This window comes from Mytilus edulis, chromosome 14 (assembly GCF_963676685.1).
Source record: "Mytilus edulis chromosome 14, xbMytEdul2.2, whole genome shotgun sequence".
Lineage (NCBI taxonomy): Eukaryota > Metazoa > Mollusca > Bivalvia > Mytilida > Mytilidae > Mytilus > Mytilus edulis.
This window is the reverse complement of record NC_092357.1, coordinates 20,748,695-20,769,811: the sequence shown is the minus strand read 5'-3', so window position 1 is coordinate 20,769,811 and position 21,117 is coordinate 20,748,695. Positions and strand designations below refer to the sequence as shown.

The 21,117-nt window shown below is 32.6% G+C and overlaps 2 long non-coding RNA genes across 2 annotated transcripts; one reads left to right on the top strand and one right to left on the bottom strand.

Annotated features, from left to right (window-relative positions):
• Positions 1 to 5,031: 5,031 nt before the first annotated feature.
• On the bottom strand, positions 5,032 to 9,414 carry LOC139502801 (uncharacterized). Its single transcript, XR_011658943.1, has 3 exons — positions 9,307 to 9,414; positions 6,727 to 6,819; positions 5,032 to 5,722 (listed from the first exon to the last, which is right to left on the bottom strand). It is a non-coding gene; the product is annotated as an uncharacterized lncRNA (long non-coding RNA).
• A 5,534-nt stretch (positions 9,415 to 14,948) lies between these two features.
• LOC139502902 (uncharacterized) lies at positions 14,949 to 20,038 on the top strand. Its single transcript, XR_011658969.1, has 3 exons — positions 14,949 to 15,096; positions 18,483 to 18,570; positions 19,263 to 20,038. It is a non-coding gene; the product is annotated as an uncharacterized lncRNA (long non-coding RNA).
• Positions 20,039 to 21,117: the final 1,079 nt, after the last annotated feature.

The window sequence follows — 21,117 nt, the reverse complement described above, 5'->3', positions numbered from 1 at the left end:
ATTACACCGTGTTTCAAAGAAAATGACGACATCGCCAAAAACAATCAATGTAAATTGGATGCTAATCCTTAAATCAAACACGACAAACTCAGTTCGCTTTCTTAGTAAAGAGACCAACATCATAAAATTAGTACATACCAGCATCCTATAACCCAAAGACAACAAATGTCTGTTCTCAAATAAAAAAAGATCAACATCCTAAATAACAAGACAACAAATGTCCGTTCAAATAAATAGGACCACCGTCCTTAAAAAAATCCGTCGAACGACACCATCTGTTCCGACAACAGAATAAAATAAATAAAATGAAGACCATCTCGATTAACCTTGAAAAAAGCGCAATTTGATTGTCAAACTAGTAGAAAAGGAATCTAGTTCAATGGCATATTCTGATTGTAGACTTTCTTTACCATTCACCAAATTTGAAATAACAACACGGGAACCGTCACGACCAACCTTCTCCTTCTTTAATGAATGACTTATTAGATCTTGTATGGTCATTTCCACTGTGCGGCTGTAAACAGGTTTATCGGGTAACAGAAGTGCTTTTACCAGATTATTCCGAAGATTAGATGAAGCCAAGGAAAATACGAATTTTGATGAAGAAGAAGTCATTGCAACACTCGGAAAACTAGTGCAAAAATAAACATTGTTTGAGGACTTAAACGAACAAATTCTTAAGTTAACAGATCCGGAAAATGTGGAAAATGAGATAATAGATTCAGATGAATATTCAGTCGATATGGAAACGAAGATTCGCCACATACGTAAGTTCATTCAAAATGTCCAAACACCGCAGTCCCGTCATCTTGAATCTCATACAACAACCCACACATTAAATCCAGAAACTACGCCGTTTATTCCAACACATAACATAGCCAACCCACACAACGCACAGTCGTTTGAGAACCCGTCTGTACAAGCCAGTCACACGTTCAACACGCAGCAAAGTACATTTTCGAAGTAAGTAGTCACTGCCTACCCAAACTTTCGCTTCCAATATTCTTAGGCAACATATTAAAATGACAAACTTTCTGGGACTCATATGAGTCGGCCGTACAACTTAACTTATCACTTACAAATGTACAAAAATTCAATTACTTGAAAGCACAGCTACAACATGAAGCATTAGGATCAATTGCAGGTTTCGCACTTACAAATGTAAACTACGATGAAGCCGTAAATTTGCTAAAAGAGAGGTTCGGTCAACAAGACAAAATCATAAATGCATACATGCAGGCATTATTAGAATTCCTTTCGCCTAGAAATCAACTTACAAGCTTACAAAGTTTTTATGATAAAATGGAAAGTTACGTCAGGGGATTAGAAGCTTTAGGTCAGACTCAGGAAACATACGGCACTCTACTTGTTCCCGTAATTATGAACAAATTACCCGATAAAGTCAAACAACATCTCGCGCGAGAACATAGAACAAACACTTAGGTATTACGGGACCTCCGTAAAGCATTTTAGATGAAATCAATATAATGGACTCAGGACAAGATATAGAGTCGTCACACCTATTGCCCACAACATCATATTTCTTTGCCGGAGCGAAATCGCCGAATTGGAAACAAAACGTTAACAAATCTTACAAGAATATAGAGACAAGACCTTTTGTTTTTTGCGATGAAATACATGCACCCACCCATTGCAGTAAAATACCCGACACTGAATCCCGTATGATCATAGAAAAGCGAGATAAGTTATGCTTTAACTGCCTTGGTAACCACAGACTTAACGAATGTAAATCTGGGAATACATGTAGATATTGTTACAGAAAACACCATACAAGCTTGTGTAATGCCCACAAAACAAACGACATAAAACCAGGTAATGAAGAAAGCGATAGAAATGAAGGTAATACTTCAACGCATACGACTTTCCGCTCAAATGATAACCAGAGCAGCAACCCGCTAAACCTGCCAATCCCGCCATCTTTGAATTCGACAAACGTTCACCTCGTAAATGATAGTCATACAACGGAACAATATATTACCATTTTGTATTCAAAATCGAAAGAATCACGATCAAATGTACTGTTGAAAACCGCCGTACCACAAGTTGGATCGAACCAGCACTTTATGGATACGAATATTCTCCTTGACGAAGGAGCGCAAAGATCGTTTTTAACGTAGGAAGTAGCGAATAAACTTCACTTACAGATACAGGGAACAGAAATTACACAGTTATCGGTATTTGAAGGTAAAGAGAAAACAGCGAGACACTTAGAAAAGACAACAGTCTACTTGAAAACCGATGCAGGCACGTAATGCCAATCAAAGTACTGATAGTACCTTTCATCGCTATGCCTCTACAGAATCAAATGAGTAACATTGATACGAAATATGAATATTTACGTGCTTTGAAGTTAGCGCACACGATGACACAGCAAGATTCATTCGAGATATTGTTGCTAGTAGGTGCAGATAACTACTGGGACATTGTAGAAGACCAAACAGGACCTACATACAGTAAAGAGATCGTCACGTCGAACAATAACACGCTTAATATTTCAGACGTTGCTGTAGAATACAATATTGAGAGACATCGAAAATTGAAGTCAATAGGTTATAGTAAGGAGATAGACAAAGACGATGATGCATGTATTAAAGCCTATCAGCACAGATCAATTGAAATATGTGCACGTGGAAGTAAAGGTTTCGCTATGCTACCAGGGAAACAAGACGCTAATGATTTATCTACAAATTTAACCGTTACGAGGAGAAGGAGAGAAGACGTCACTACAAGACTTGCTCAAATTCCAGATATGTTTAAGGGAGACATTATATATAAGAACAGAAAGGACGACGATCAGAGAGAAGGTCACTGAAATCACAGAAACTTCAAGAAAAGACAATCTTGATCATCCAGTACATAGGAAATCAAGCATCACTCGTATCAGAATTGATAACAACTGCAGAAAAAGGAAAATATTGAAATCCGAATACCATATGTCATAACGTAAATTTTATGGGACAACCGGTAACAATGAACAACTCAGTACAAAACTTACCGAAAAATCCGTGAAGAAATAGCCCGTGAGACCATACCGAATGGAATACACCAGTGATGTCACAGACAAACACTAACAATTACACGTTTAGCGCAAAGATTGATTTATTTTTATTTCATGAGTGACTTTAATTGAATTTAATCGCTAAATGTAATTTCCGTTTTTATATGATTTGCTCAGTATTTCAAAGAAAAACACAACGCGAGACAATTTCAAAGTGATATTATTCATTGATGAACATTTATTAATCAGTGAAACGATTTGTCAATGGACAATTGAGAATTTTAGAAAATTGTGATAAGTTTTACTTTTTCGCGGCCCCAGCATGTTAAGATTATCGCGGAAACATAACGTTCCAACTATTGTACATGTCCATTGTCGACGTCGTATTGTCAGTGACGTCGCCTTGGGCGGTAATACGTACTTGTATATTAACTGTAATGGTTGAAAGTTGTTGTAATATCGTTGCCTGAACTATCCTCTATAGTCAGCAACATGAACATTACCATGCTCTTTATCAATAGCTAATCCATATTCGTTTGAAAATGCTTTAATAATTATTGAAAGAATAAGTAGGTTGATAGCGTACTGTAAATTGAGAAATGAATGCGATGTTGTTTTTTTATTGCGCTACAGGGTTATAATTGCAATAATTCAAACTGGCATTTTTAATTTCTGTATACGAACTCAAAAGGATATATCTCAATATCGCAAACATAAAACTCTCTATTTAGTCTAAAACGACAAAACTGCAATAATAAATGCAATCAATAATTTTTGAATTAACAGTAGTTAATAACTGCGAATTTTGAAGTATGTACAAATGAATTAAACGTTTGCCATCGCATACAAAAAAGGTCATGTATATGAATTAGATATCAGAATTTAAGTTGTAATTTTTATGATATTCATGATAAATTTGCGCTGATATTAAATGATTATGAATAAAAAAACCTTTATACAAAAAAGTGTATACAAATAAGTTTAATTACCATGAGAAACATACTTAACCACATGGTCAGCACATTTTCATAAATTAGTTAACGTTAGTTTAACTGTTAATTAGGCTTACAATTCACACATATTTTCATTGAAATAATCTGTTTTAGATGCTTCATAACCTTCTGTATATTACGCAGTTTCATATTTAAATCTCGCCACTGAGTTTGTAGTGTCCATCTTCATAGGCTAGCGTTGTATTCATATATTTAAATGAGCTATTGTTCATCAAAGTCATGCATGTTTTCTGCATACAAGGTTGATTCTATATATTCATTGCGAATATCAAATCGAAAATTGAAAATCAAATGCAGCATAATAGTAGAAACGGATGTTTTGATACATTTCTCTTACAACAGTCTCCGGGACAAGTTTGCAATTCCGCTGAGTGCAAAAGTTGTCACCTTAATTTTTGGAGTTAAGTCAAAACAAAGTTGATAACTTGGTTGGTATTGGTTCCCTGATATTTGTCCTAAAATTGTTTGGATCTAGCACCACTGTTGAAAAAGTTATGCCCCTTTTTTCAACAATTTCCTCAGAGGAAAAGTACTTTTCCTCAAGGGAAATCAAATTTCCCTGAAGGAAAAAGATTTTTCCTCAAGGGAAATTGTTTTTTCCTCAAGGGAAAAAGATTTCCCTTAGGGAATTTGCTGCATAATTATTTCCTTTGAGGAAATTCTATTTCCTTAGAGGAAATTCTTTTTCCTTTGAGGAAATTTGCAGCTTCAAATTTTCCTTGGAGGAAATACTTTTTCCTGTGAGGAAATTTGTAGCTTCAAATTTTCCTTGGAGGAAATACTTTTTCCTGTGAGGAAATTTTTGACAAACACTTTTCCTTGGAGGAAAATTCAAGACAACAAATTTCCTCTAAGGAAATCATTGATCTTCAAATTTCCTCTAGGAAAATTTCTGAACATCAAATTTCCCTTAAGGAAATGTTTTTCCTCTATGGAAATTTCATAACAGTACAAACAGTATTAATATATTTTCTCCTAGACTGAATTATTGATACAAAAGATAATTAAAACTTTAATACTGTAATACAAATTTTCATGGTGAGTATTAAACATACAAAAACAAAAGGCTGACTGTTTAGCATGTTTAAGACAATACAATAATAAGCAAAATGCTATGAATATCATACCATTTGTGATGTTATTAATATTGTGCTCATATTTGCATATTAAATAAAATAAACACTTTTCATGTCAAATTAACTTGTCTTCTGTTTCAGCTGCTGTGTATTCGACCCCCTACATAACAGTTCAGTGCATAAATAATTCAATCCACAAGACATCTTCCTTCAATTGGTTGAATAAATTTTGGCAACGTATGTTCTTCAAACATCTTCTTTGTATATTTGATATGATGGAGCCATGTACATGAATTGATAAAGCAGGTGTTTAATTCGACAACAAACATGACAAAGATACTATTTTTTTTCTTAATTTCTCCATAATCCATCAGTTAATATGAATGTAGGTTGTTACATTTTACACAATTGTGTTCTTTGATAGTACTCCATTTTGTTTATAGCAATTTTGTAGGATTTTTTCTATTTCTTTTTCCAGAAAAACACACAGTTGAGTTCATTTCACATTAATAATCCAATTAGCACATTATGTAGAAAAGTATTAACAATTAAGTTTTCTCTTCAGTATAGACCTGCAGGACCTGTTGATGATCATAAAAACCAAGATATCTGACCTATAAATACACAAAATAAAAAAAAAATGTTATAAATGGAGAAAAAAACAGCAATATAAATAAGCTTATTTTATCATGTTTTAATGAACATTTTGAGAAACTTTCATTTGATGCTTATGAGTTCTCTTATTTCAGTGCTTTGTGTCCAAGATTTAATATTCGTTGTTTAGTGCCTTGCAGTGATATTTAAAGTTGAGCCACTTGCAATAGTTGTTATAGAATGTTCATATGTTGTGTTAATATTTGAACCACTGTCCTATATTATGGTCAGGTTGAGTGCTCACAGACATGAGGCCTAAATTAATATATTGTTTGTTTCCCTAATCCCTATTCTGACAAGCCAGGTGTGGGTAGGTAGGTAGGTAAATAATTTTATTTTTCCCAAAAGCCTGAATATTATCGGATGATCCGGCAAGCCCGAAAATCAGAAATGAATAAAATAATATTTGGCTTAGTTTTGACAATAAAATTTTATGAGTAGGGCCATTTTTGCAGGGTCGGTCAGGATTTGAGAAACAAACAATATTTTATATAAGGCATGATTTTTTTTTATTAATTGTTATTGACTTTGAACATGTTGAACTATATTGGATTGTTTAAATCTTTATATGTTGAGATCTTTAATGGATGACCTATAAAGGAAGTGTTTTCTCATTATTGAAGGCAGGCCCATGATTGGCCTTTAATTTCTTGCATCCGCTTCATTGAACTCTGGTGGATAAGTCACTCATTTACCATACCACATTTTCTTATTTTTATATGAGTCATCATTCAAAGGCAATTTCTTTTATTACTGTAATTCAGAAATTATCGAAACTTTTTAGTAATGCGAATAATGTGACTGGGTGAGTATCGCAAAAATAAGAAATCATATTTTGATAACAGAAACATATATATATATATCATGTAACTATATAGATCTTTATGCAGATTTTTTTTGTAATCACAATAAGTTGTCCCTTCCCTGAAAAATCTGAATTTACAGTATATAGAAGTGGTCTTACCATTTAGGCCTTGTTGTATTCTGTTTATCTTGTTTTGCGCTCATTTCTATTGTAACTGTTTATATTTTTCATCATTTTTCTATATTTCTTGTCCTATAAAACATAAAAAGGGTAAAAACTATTATAAAACATCAGTTTGTGTTTTTCTTTATATTCAGTTATATTTAAAAAGAATGGAATATTTGTGCTATTTCATTTCACAAACTTTTTGCCAGTCATGACTTTTAAAGACTCTCACCCTGGTCAATAGTTTAAAAAACAAACATTCCCATACTTTTTCTTTGTGTTCGTACTAATTTTTCATTTGACAACAAAGACATGATTCAACTATTCTTCTAAAATTTGTTTCGCTTGACTACGTTAAACTCTGAAATATTGTTAACAGTATAATCTGTATGTGTCTCACTTGTCAAAATTTCAAATTAATATATAAATCAGATAAAAATGCTATGCATGGCTCAGCTTGATACAAACGTACAGGTTGAACCCAGAACAGTTGGGGCAAGTATGGACACAACATTCAAGCTCGATACAACTCTGAATTTTAAATTTTGATTGTGATTCAATAGTTGATGCAGCATAGGTTTCTGACACAGAATGAATGTGGTCCAAGTACTTAAAAATTTTAAATTGACAATTAACCTCTAAAATGGTCCAATATTCAAAATCTCAATACATGGTTAGATGCAGCATATCAACATGATCAAAGAACCCCAATAATTCATTTTTTGGTGAAATCAAATAAAGTTAAATTTTGGACCTTTTAGAACTCAATGTGGACCAATTTGATAATGGGTCAAAATATAAAAAAATCTTAATGAATGGTTAGATTCAGCATATCAAAGAGCCCCATATAATCAATTTTTGTTGAAATCAAACAAAGTAAAATTTTGGACCCCGATTTGGATCAACTTGAATTTGGGCCCATAATAAAAAAATCTAAGTAAATATTCAGATTCAGCATATTAATCTGAACACCAAGAATTTAAATATTGTTAAAATCAAAATAAGTTTAATTTTGGACCCTTTGGACCTTAAGGTAGACCAATTTAAACAGGACCAAAAAACTAGGAATCTAAATACACAGTTAGATTTGGCATATCAAAGAACTCCAATAATTCAATTTTCTATAAAATCAAACAAAGTTTAATATTGGCCCCTATTGGCCCCTAATTCATGTAATTCCTAAACTCTGAACAAAAACTCTGGTCACAAACCTTGTGTTTGAATTTCATAGATTTCTATTACTTGTACTAAAGTTATTAAGCGAAAACTAAATGTCCTGGGACAACGATGACTACATGATAAAATTGAGAATGGAAAAAGGGAATGTTATGAATGTGTCAAAGAGACAACAACCTGACCATAGATTTGAGGGTTGGAATCCTTTTCTTTTACCGAGCAATGCATTTGAATGGGAGATATAGTTGGAACCCCTCTTTGCTCTTGGTTGGGACCCCCCTTTTAAAATGGCTGGATCCGCCCCTGAGAAGCATTATAGAAAAATCTATAAGCTTTAACTCAAAATAAGGATAATTTTATTTTTAAAGGGCAGGCACAGATCCAGAGAGGGGTTCAAGGGATTGGAACCCCCCTTTTTTTGGATAATCAATGCATTTGAATAGGGACATGTAATTGGACCCCCCCCCCTTCCCCTTTTGACCTTGGTTAGAATCCCACCCCCACCCCTTTTTAAAATGACTGGATCCGCCCCTTAAGGGTCTATAATTAAGTTTGACAACATCAGACGACATACTACTTTATCAAAAAAAAAATGCCACATTTCATCCAATTTAATTTCATCCCTTACTTGCTACATGTATTTCATCCATAATATTTAAAGAAATAAATTTGGGAGGAGTATGATTTTAATTCATTTGTAATTTGCAAGTTATTAACAATCCAAACTAGAGACCTAATAGAGTAGATATACTTGACTAATTTAAATCAAACTTGGGGTGACTGGGAACAAAGATTTAAGGGAATAGATGACAGTTTACCTACAATGACCTAGTTTCATAGCAATAGCATACATTAATAAAGACTACATGGTCATTCTTATGTTTAAATGTGGTTTAAACTTTGGGTGTTCATTTTTTTAATGTTTAACATGTTTAAAGCTAACAATTTCAACTACATACATGTATCAAGATTTGATCCTACATTATTTAAATATTGAAAAAAATAGCTTTTTAAATTTGGATCTATATATAATTGTGAATGTCACATGGATGTATTTTAATGTAAAGCATCTGAAAAATCATTAGCCGTCTCATATTTATTTCAGTTCTTCAAAAGGCAAATTTATATGAGCTTATGCTGAAAATAGAGATTTCTTATTAAGGAGAAATCCCTGCCCCCCTTTTTGTGTGAAAAATTTTGTTGATTATATAGGGAATCACAGAAACATGACTGAGGCAAGCATCCCCCATCTGAACCCCCCCCCCCCCCCCCCCCATGAATATGTTTTTTTAGCTTGTGTAGGTGCAAGTCAGTAAGGAGGCAACCATTTGATTTGTAGGCCGGGTGAAAAATGTGATTAGTCTTGCTTTGTAAACTTGTGCTATAAATAAAAATTACCAATCCATTAAAAAATCCGTGAGCCCAATCTCATCCAGTGAAATAGATTATAGTCTGTTTTCGAAGTTATATGGAAGTAAGTTAGTAGTGCAGATAATTATGACGCATTGCAAGGCATTTTTTCTAAGGAGAAGTGTAGAATGGGGGAATGGAACCAATAAATTGATCGGATCCGAAATGTTCTTCCCAGTAAAGGAGCACCTATTATTTTGTAGGTAATTATTATTAGTGTCGGTGGTCTCACAAGTAAATCAGAGTGAATATTTCATGCACATTAAAATTAGCAGAGAAGAGACAATTATCAACTTGTGTATTATTCATTTTCTCGCAGTTATTTACGGTAAATCAGCTATATAGACATAGGAAGATGTGGTGTATGTATATATATATATCCGAAAACAGGTGTTCGGTTCTAGTACTATATAGTGGCTATAGTATATGACTTTTAAATAACAATTATCAATTATATCTGTATTCTGTGGCGGGTCGAAGGGGATGGAATCCGGGGTTGGCCTCCCCTAGCATTTTGTGAGCAATCATTACATTGCATAAATGATAATCTCGGGAATCCTCTCAAGTTTCTATATACAAGGTGATAGGACGTTCCGTTGGAATAGGTTACCTGTGCATCAGGAAAAGTTTTAAGGCATAGCGTGAAAAGGTAACCTATTCCAACGGAACCGAACGTCCTATCACCTTGTATATAGGAACCTTAAAAATATGTGAATAGGTCGGGAAAAACTCTCTTTTGACACTTAGGTATTGCACTGTTGCATTACACACCAATCAAAACGCAAACAATATGGGAAAAGATAACATTTTAACCTACACAATATATGAATAAGGTATACACTTTTGAAATCTAAATTATATGAAAAGGGTGGGGTAACAGAAAACCAGCGGCAACGACACCCCTTATTTAATGGAGACATGTAGTTGGAACCCCCTTTATCATGGCTGGATCCGCCCATGATTTTACATGTAAATCAAGCCCCGGGTATTTGTTGGCATAACGGTAACCACGAAGGGGGGGGGGGGGGGGGGGGGGGGGGGGGCTAATTAAAAGCACGAGGAATTATAAATATACAATTCAACAGGGGTAGAGTGCATCGAGGAATGGGAATTAAAATTGTCTCTTCACGATGATCGAAAAAAGTATCTTGCACGTTATTTTCATCATCTTGTCTGAAACACTCTGAATAATGAGCTTCAAGGCGAAAACAAGGCATGTGAAATACTAATAACATACACTTCTTTTTTTATACGTTGTATGGACAAACCCATAAATCCCTCAACAAAAATTGCTTGATTCATGTCATATCAAATAAATTACAGCGCGGAAAGGTAACTTTAATTTAATATCAAAACTAAAGTGTTGTTATATTTTTCAATAAATTTATAAATCTTAATTAGGCATGCGTTGCGTGAGTTCCATTTCATGAGACCTACACAGATTTCTATAAAACAAATCAAAAATTATAAATACAGTTTTTCAATTCTTTCCGGCATAGATAAAAAAAAATATGTATATAATCTATATACGATTTGGTTGAATAATTTCACTTCATTTTAATGATAAATCCTTTAGTTCTTAAATTTTTAATTAAAATGAATTTATCATTTCGATATCTAACGATAAACTTTTTAAATTGAAGTGACATGGTCAGTAACCTAATTAGTTGCATGGCTGATTACCATCTTACAGGTGACCCAGTAATTTTCCATATGACAGTAGCGTGTACCCTCGGGGTTATATCGGGGTGTGTATAACTTATTTTCTGGGGAACATCCTATCCACGTGTAGTACTTAGCATATATTGCAACAGATGACATTAAACAAATTTTCTTTGTAGCATCGGAGGCAATTTCATGTTCGACCACACAAAATATTTCACAAAAAAAATATGATAAAATTCAAAAGAAAAAGATAAAGAAATATTAACAAATAAAGGTGGAATTGAGTAAACGGGGATTCGTGTTTTTATGAGCTTATTTTCAGTGGACAACATCAAATGGAAGTTTTTAACGACCTTGTGTGACCTATAGTTGTTAATATTTGTGCCATTTTGGTCTTTTGTGGATAGTTGTCTCATTGGCAATCATACCACATCTTTTTGACTGGCTATATACATGATATAATATATATAGCACTTACACGGTCGGTCCAGTGGACATATTTCATACTAGATAACTTATACAGTAATTCTTTTTATATATATATGAAAATTATTGTCCGATCTGATACACGTACCTATAATGTACAGAATTTTAACAGCTTCAAATATATGGGGTCCGTAGAAACACCGCAAAGGACCTCCTTAGTGCACTAAGAACAAAAATGTGCACTAAGGACCTACTCCTTTCATAATTTTAAATTATATTTTTTCTAATGTTTTCTCGACACGTGCCTCAAAAAGTTGATTGTCACCTTTAGTATAATCGATAGCAATTCATGTTCGCTCAACCTTGGCCCGTGAATAATCTACTAGTATACTGATTAAACATGTATATGGTATTTCAAATTGTTCTCTATTTTTTTTTCATTTGTTTGTTTTTGCCGTATTTATTCTGTCTGCTATATTTTTTACTTCTAAATTAATAGCGTATTTTCAACTCTTTTCAGTTTGGGATTTTTCATCCTTTTAATTTTAAAAAGACAAATAATTGTGAACACTTCACGGAAAAGTGAGGATTGATATTTGGTTGCTTAACGTCCAGTTGCCAATACTTCATTCATTTTTCTAATGTTAAGAACTATGCCATTTATCAATATTTCGATTTGAGCGTTACTGATGAGTCTTGTGTAGACGAAACGCGCGTCTGGCGTACTAAATTATAATCCTGGTACTTTTGATAACTATCACAGCAATGTTTTTAAACATGTTTAGGAAAGGAACATATTTCTGATTCGATGTTTATATACAAATGCATTACAAGTATAAATATGTATAGGTTGATGTTTAGTCCCTTCGATGTTTTAGACTGTAAATAAATTATGACCAATTTATTTCTGACATCTTCTTCATTTTTAACTTTTGTGGATAGGTGTTTCATTGACAGCCGTACCACATCTCCTTTCGCTTATTTTTGTTGTATATATTTTTTAATTCACTTTCCTTGTCTTTTAAAATATATTTATTCTATTATTTTTATTTGATGCCGAAAATAAGAATACGAAGTTATTTGTTAAATGCTATAAATAAGCGAAGTAAAACAACCGTTAATAATTATGTATATGAGCATTATATCTATTTATAAAAGCAGACATACCATTTGTGACACCAATTTCATTTATTTCCAAATCTTAAAATCATACATTTCCGTTCTTTAGCGTTTCTTAATAATAGCAGAACGGGCTTAAGAGTCATATGATTAAGTTAACTAAATAATTTAGTTTTCCCACATCATTAGCGGATTTAGGGGGTTAAAGCGAGCCGCCCCCACCCCCCACCCCCCCCACCCCCGCCCCCACCCCCGGTTGAAAATCTTAAAATATTTTTTGTATTAACCATTTCTTGTTTTAATGTTATCTTTACTATAATTTGAATATCTAGCACTGAATAGGGTGACACGTTGTCGCTACACTTCTTTAAATATACACAAGTCATAATAACATTGGCCAGAGGGTAACTTGATAATTAGAGGACCAAAGGATTTAATTAAGACAATCCAAGGCTGCTATCTCTATATTTTATTATATAATTATATCTTTATTAGCCTCCCTTAGAGTGATACAACAATTGCAAAACGGGTAGATACGACCTGTAATCAAATAATCAACCTTATAAAATTAATACTTAAAATTTTATTTAGAGTAACCATATGCCGGATGAACAAAAAGTGTGCCATTTATTGAAAACATATGGTTTGGTATAACATGAAAAACTTCTCTAGTGTTTTAAACATTTCTCACATAACCCCTCCCCCAAAACCCCCACTTCAAGCTCTGGATCCGCGCCTGCCCATAGTGCTTATTACATTATAAAATAAAATGGTATTCATCTTCAATTGTTGAAATAAAGATGAATTGTTAAAAAAAAGCATTGACACCAGTTTAAAGTTATCGTTCATAGAAGACAGTTATGATTTATTCTATAATTCTCTTTTTAAAACGTAATATAATTTTACCTCTTGGAGTTTTTTCTATATGTTACTTCTGTAATCGGATTTTGAAGAACCCCATGGACACCACATACTCTCAAATGTCTTTCAAGGAATAATGATAGTATGTAAACTCTTGTGTTGTTAGTAAGGAAATGAAATATCAAAAGCATTTGTTTCTCAATTTTTATCTCAAAATAGGGTTCTTTAAATAAAAAAAAAGCTTGCATAGCAATTTCCTTAAAAACTAAATATATATAACAAAGGCAAAGTTTTAAAACACAAAATTTATTTTTTATTTTTCTTTCATAAACTTGAATTTATACCACGCTAAACCGTTAGGTTAACAACCATTGATTAATCAATAAGTAACGATCAAAAGACAATTGTTTATTGGATTAGGTTGATTGAACATGATGATTCGGGAATCTGCAATAAACCGTTGGTCACGTGGCGAGTGGCAGGCGTTGATTAAAAAGTCATTTAACTTCAAAATTACAAAATCTATTGATACCTAACTTTATAGATTTGAGGTATTTAATCATATCCTCTTATATTCATGTTCGCTGTGATCTTAAAACATCGTTTTAGTGTCCTTATTGCAAAAACTTTCTTCTTAGTGTACTAAGAAGTCTTTTGCGGTATTTCTACACACCGAAATATATGGCCTTATTATTGGTAATATACCATATTAGTGTCACTAATGGCTTAACGTGTTACCAAATTAAAAAGAAGAAATAGGCTCAAAACCGCATTTTTAACTTTAGATTTTTTTTCAATCCCAAAATAGAGAAGAGGTCCGGTATACAGACTTATGAAAAAGTCCAGATTCCCGGCACTTTTAACTTAACGCATGCAAAAAAAAAAATGCAGTACCTGGTTACAGTTGCGCATTGACAAATTATAATCTTTCGATTAAATGATCTTAAATCTATATGGTCTTTATTTTAAAAGTTATAAAATCTAAATGTAAAGTGATCTAAAATGTTCAATATTAATGAGTATTTTCGCTGTGAAATGAATCTAAGGTCGTCTAAAAGTGTATACATGTGTATTTTACCCGACTACTGACTACATAGTAAACTATTCATTATGTACCTATAAGGGGGGGGGGGGGGGGTCTGAGCGGGACTCGGGATTGTCGAGGCGTATTTTTTGTAAACGTGACACATGAAAGTCAAATTATGAGGGATGGTAGGAGGGGTACTGATCCCGAAATCCCGAAATCCCGGGCTTAAAAAACACGAAATCCAGAGGTCCCGAAATTCGAAAAAAGAATTATCGTATCCCGAAAGGATCAATCCCGAAATCCAGAGCTTAAAAACACCCGATCCCGCAGTCCCAATAAAGGTCCTATCCTCCCTCAAATTATTGTGCCGTGAAAACGCGAAATGAAGTTTAGCGGGACATGGGAAATTACAAAAATAGCAGAATTGTTCACTTACATAGTGTACGCGGGATGGCATCATGCGAGAATCTAAAAAAATAAGTAGTAACTAAGCGGGATCCGTGAACAGAACCCCCAACGAGACCCCCATTAGTTGTGGCTTATTTTGGTCTTTTTAGTTAGTTTCTTTCCCCTACATTACTTGACCGTTTTTGTAAAACAACAGCACTCGAGGTCTGACAGTATTTTACCAAGAAATGCACAAAATATTCAAAAAGAAGGCCTAGAAAATTTAAATATTGGTATGCACACATACTCCCCTATCAGCACAGACAATTATATTTTTGTAAAGGCGCCAAACTCGTTTCTAATATTTATAATAGAACCGAAAAGAAAATGGAAATGGAAATGGGGAATGTATCAAAGAGATAACAACATGACCAAAGAGCATATAACAGCCATAGGTCACCTATGGGTCTTCATTGCAACGAGAAAATCCCGCAACCTGAGACTGGGGTGGATCTAGTCATATAAAGGAGGGGTTCCTAACCCAGGAAATTTTTTTTTTGGGGGGGGGGGGGTGTCCAACTACATGTCCCCATTCAAATGCATTGATCGTCCAATAAAGAAAGGGGGGTTCCAACATGTCCAACCTTCAGCCCCCCCCCCCCCCCCCCCTGGATCCGTGCCTGTGACGCATGCTTTAGCTTGCCATTAAACAAAAATGTATACTAGTTGAGTGATAATGGACGTCATACTAAACTCTTCAATATAAAAAAAAGAAACTAAAATAAAAATCATACAAAGGTCACAAAGGCCATAACTTCTGGCTCCTGAATTAGGAAAAGTGCAAAATGCAGTGAGGATAAAAGCCTTTACTGTAAATTCCTGAAATTACAATTATATAAATCATCTCACATCTTTGTGCATTTCTTGAAATTGGTCATATTAATAATTGCATGCAATATTTTCAGAAAATTTCAATATATAGGCTTTTAAAAGTCAATCTTGTGCATGATTATCAATGATTATACTCGCACAATTAACACATGTGGTTCTCAAAACTCAGAGGTGTCTATGCTATTTATGACAACATTTTAATCAAGTATAAATTTACAAAATATGTTAAGAACTATATGATTTTTAGGTTTTTAAACATAGATATAGTAGGTCAGGATCTGCGAACTCTCACTGACTGACTGACTGAGCACATGAATTCAACACTAGTTTTTTGGTGATGTTGGTGTTGCTTAGTGTTTTGTTTTGTTTTTCTTTTCTGCATCTTCTGTTTTGCCTTGGCATTGTCAGTTTCTCTTTCATTGCCTTTGGTTTTTTTTGTTATGTTAAATAACAAGTCACAAGAGAGAAAAAACAAAAAAAATATGTGAAAAAATGGCTTAGTTTAGTATATATTAAAGGGGCACTAGCTACGATATATATATATAAAAATAAAGTATGATTTTTTTTAGATCAATCATTAATCAAATTGGAATAATGAGATAATAATTTGCTTTTAGCAATCAATTACCTTTAATTTTGTTGAAATAAGCGATTAAACATAATTTTTGACTGATTCACTTGCAAGTGAAAACGTCATCATCATTCTAACCGGTATTCATGTGAACTTCAAGTTAACCCCTAGCTAGAGATTGACAACGCATGCATTGTACGTGTACTGGTTTTATAAAGAAAAAGAATGTCAACAATGAAAGTAAAACTACGGTAAATCATTTGATTACTAATTCGATGCACATAAAATCATTCTTATATGGTTAAAAATAATGAGAAACATCTATTTTTAATCTATAAAATAAAATCAAACAGACCTATAAAAATGCAATTGCACGTGTTGGTTTAATCTATTCGTATCTTTATTTTTGTTTACATCGCTTATATGGTCATCTGAGGTCAAATCGATAGTTAATTAGATGGCGTCTGGACTAAAATACACACGAAACGAACCTATATATTATCTACCCCATGCTCTGTAAACTGTTTATTTTAGACTTTTGATAGTTTGGATAAATGTTTTACATTGTTATAAACCAAATATGAGAATTTGAGTCAAATCGGTTACAATGAATTTGACAGCTAGTGCCCCTTTAAGGACAGAGATAACAAATAGCCAAATAAGAAAAAAGAAAAAAGAAAATTCCTTTTCTATGTACAGTCAATTGTCTGATAATCTAGAAGATAGCCTGATTTGGTCTAATTCTCCTGAATTCTAGCAGGTACTTTATTCCAACTTTTTTAATTCAAACAAACCATGTCTTAGATAGTCTTGGAATTAGAATACATTAATCATAAAATTTTCATAATACTTTGGTGAATCACTATTGATATAATCATGATAATTAAGCTCCTTTTTAATTTTTAGGGATTTTAAATTTTTAATTTAAAGTTAGGGATTTTATTCATAAAAGGGGGGATTTTTCCAGTACGTATACTATTAATAATGCTTTGAGCAATTTTCATGAAACTTGGTGAATTATTTTTGTATAACATAAACATGATAATTTTCCTTTTAATTTAAAAAAAAATCTGATTTATGTCATTGTCCTATCATGACTTGGGATTAGGATAGTCTCAAGAATGCTTTCACAAATTTTTATGAAACTTTGGTGAATTGTTTTTATATCTTGACAAACTCCCTTTTTATTGTTATGACCCAAAGTGGAGGGGGCATAATGTTTAACACTTGTCAGATCGTTTGTCCGTCTGTCCCAAAGTTGTTTTTTGTTCTCCTATAGTACATTAGTTTGCCTCAACCAAATTCAATTAAACTTTTACAAAAGCTTTTTATCACAATTCTCATATCAAGTTTGAATTTTGGTGATGTCAGTGTTACTGTACTAGAGTATCAGAGTTATGCCCCTTTAGAAATGGGGAAAATATGCTGAATTTTTGGTTTCCTGTTCTCTAAAATTTAGTTTGTCTCAACCAAATGTTATGAAATCAATACACAATGCTTATCATAAAAAAATACAGATTAAGTTTGAATTTTGGTAGTGTCTCTTTTACTAAATTCTATAGTTATGTTCTTTAAAAATGGAAAAAAATGTTTCGGCCTTCTAACTTAAGTTTCCCTCAACCAAATTTTATTAAACTTTAAAAAAATACTATTTATCACAATTTTAATCAGATCAATTTCAAATTTTGGTAGTAAAACTTTTACCGTTCTTCAGTTATGTTCCTTTAAAACTTTGAATAATATGCAAGCTGGAGTATCATTCCCTATTTATCATGTATATTTTTTTATAAGATGCAGAGTTAAGGAACTTTAGTTGTTGCAAAGTTATTTTAAAATTGTCCATTTTCAAAAACTTTGAAAGGTTTTAGAAATTTATGGATTTGTTAAAAAAATCACAGCCTTAAACTTATAGTCACTTGAGATATATATCTATAAATGGAGCCAAATTATATACATGTTTTGTGTCAATAAATACCACTGTTTGTGCATGTTTTGTTTTTTTTGGAGGGCAGGGGTCTTATTTGCACAGTGCTCATAGTTTTTTAGTCGATCATTAAAATTCATTTAAAGCTTAAAGACCAGCTATAAGGGCAAGAAGCTTATCAAGCACTCATGGTTTAGATTTTTATTAAACACACATTAATATACATAATGTACATTAAAGAGAAAAAAATATTGATGCAAGATGTCATTCAACTTTTACTCTTTTATGTATAGGACAAGAACTATAGAAGATACAGAGAAGTTATATACAGCAGAAATGATAGGCAATGTAAAATTTGCAGAAGCCAACTAAACCTAAATGGTAAGGCACCTTTTAATTTAAAAAAAGTTATTGAACTTGAAAGATGATTACTAGTATCATGATTACTATAAAAATTAAAAGATGTGGTATATTAAATATGAAAACTATCATGGCTTTGAGAAAGCAATTGTAGGCCTGTTACGACCTTCAATAATGAGAAAATCCATACCCTATACTATAGTCAAAGTAGGCAGCTATAAAAGACCTAAAGATGAAACATTGAAACAATCCAAACTGTAAAACTAATCATGGTAATTGCCTAGTTTATAACAAAATAAATTACAAAAAATAAATATGACCGGTATGAAACAACAACAACAACCACTAAATTTTAGTGTCAGACTAAACTGACAAAAGCTACAGGCTCTGAACTTTGGACAGGCACAATAGGAATATGGCAAGGTTATATAAAAATAAGATGTGGTATGATTGCCAATAAGACAACTCTCCACCAGACAACCAATGATGTAAATTTCCTGCAAACACGGACTTGACTTCTGTAAATCAACTAATTTTTCGTGAATACTTTATTTGGCATTTTATACTTTCTAGTCTACATCGCAGTTATTTATTTTTCTCGAGTTCAAGTTTACTTAATGTATTTTAATAAGGAAAGATACACATGAAAAACATTTATTGCTGTTTCTCTCTCCATTTATAACATTTTATTTGATTATTTTGTGTATTTATAGGTGATCAGACATCTTGGTTTTCATGATCAATAGGTCATTACTGAAGAGGAAACTTATAGTTGAAATTTATTTACATAGTGCATAATTGGATTAATTTGAAATGGAATGTGTGCTTTCCTGCAAAAAAGAAATAGGAAATTTCAACATTATCACATGATAATGACCATAAACAAAATGGAGTTCTATCATAGATACACAAAAACACTATTGCATAAAAGCAACAACATATCTTAATCAAAAGAAAGGAGAATGCTGAACAAATACTATTTTGTTGTTGAAAAAAGGAACACCAGTTTTATCCACTCATTTACATCGCTCCCTCATATCAAATATACAGAAGAAGATCATTGAAGAACAATTTGCAAAAATGATTTCTCTTAGAATTGAAGGGAATTGTTTAGTGAATGGAATAATGTATTCACTGAATTCTTACGTAGTGGATTGAATAACTGTACACAAGCTGAAACAGAAGAAATTCTAATTTAAAATAACACGAAAAGTGTTTATTTTATTATTTAATCTGCAAATATATAAACAAATTCTTTAGAACACCACAAATGGTATGACATTCAAATTGGTTGCTTATTAATGTATCGCATTGAAACAATTACAAAGAAAATAGAAGCATTTGCTCAAAAAAAATATAGATCAAAGTTAAATTTATAAAAAAAGTATAAACAATACCTAGATCTAAACAGTCAGACTGTATTATTTTCAATGTCATTAAAATGTTGAGTCAAACATTTATTAAAGTTTTAAATATCATTTGCATCAATTATACAGTCTTGTAATAATTATATTCATACTGTTTGTATACATGGTGTAGTGAAGAAATGTTCAACAAGTAAAAATAAGGGAAAACATTTCCTTAAGGGAAATTTGATCTTCAGAAATTTCCTTAGAGGAAATTTGAAGAACAATGATTTCCCTAGAGGAAATTTGTTGTCTTGAATTTTCCTCCAAGGAAAAGTGTTTGTCAAAAATTTCCTCACAGGAAAAAGTATTTCCTCCAAGGAAAATTTGAAGCTACAAATTTCCTCACAGGAAAAAGTATTTCCTCCAAGGAAAATTTGAAGCTGCAAATTTCCTCAAAGGAAAAAGAATTTCCTCTAAGGAAAAAGAATTTCCTCTAAGGAAAAAGAATTTCCTCTAAGGAAATAGAATTTCCTCAAAGGAAATAATTATGCAGCAAATTCCCTAAGGGAAATCTTTTTCCCTTGAGGAAAAAACAATTTCCCTTGAGGAAAAATCTTTTTCCTTCAGGGAAATTTGATTTCCCTTGAGGAAAAGTACTTTTCCTCTGAGGAAATTGTTGAAAAAAGGGGCATAACTTTTTCAACAGTGGTGCTAGATCCAAAAAATTTTAGGACAAATATCAGGGAACCAATACCAACCAAGTTATCAACTTTGTTTTGACTTAACTCCAAAAATTAAGGTGACAACTTTTGCACTCAGCGGAATTGCAAACTTGTCCCGGAGACTGTTTTACGTTTAACAGCAACTTCAATCTTTCTTTCTGCTAGTTATTGTTCAGCTCTGTTGTATAGAGAACAGTACTGGAATTCATCATCGTTTTAAGTTATACCTGTAATTAAATAAATGCTTTTAAACTGAACAAACATCGTAAGATAAGGAAAGCCGTGCACTACAAATTGAAAAAAATAAATATAAAGTTATTAACAGAAACATATGTGGAAAGAACAGATAAATAAATGATATAGCAATAAACAGACTTGGCAATACTTAATATTATTGTTTTCATAACCTTTATTACGAATTTTAATAACAAGTTCTTTGATAGAAGTAAGGTAGTAAGAAGCACTGGTAGATTAGTAGTAGCCCATGGACATATAAG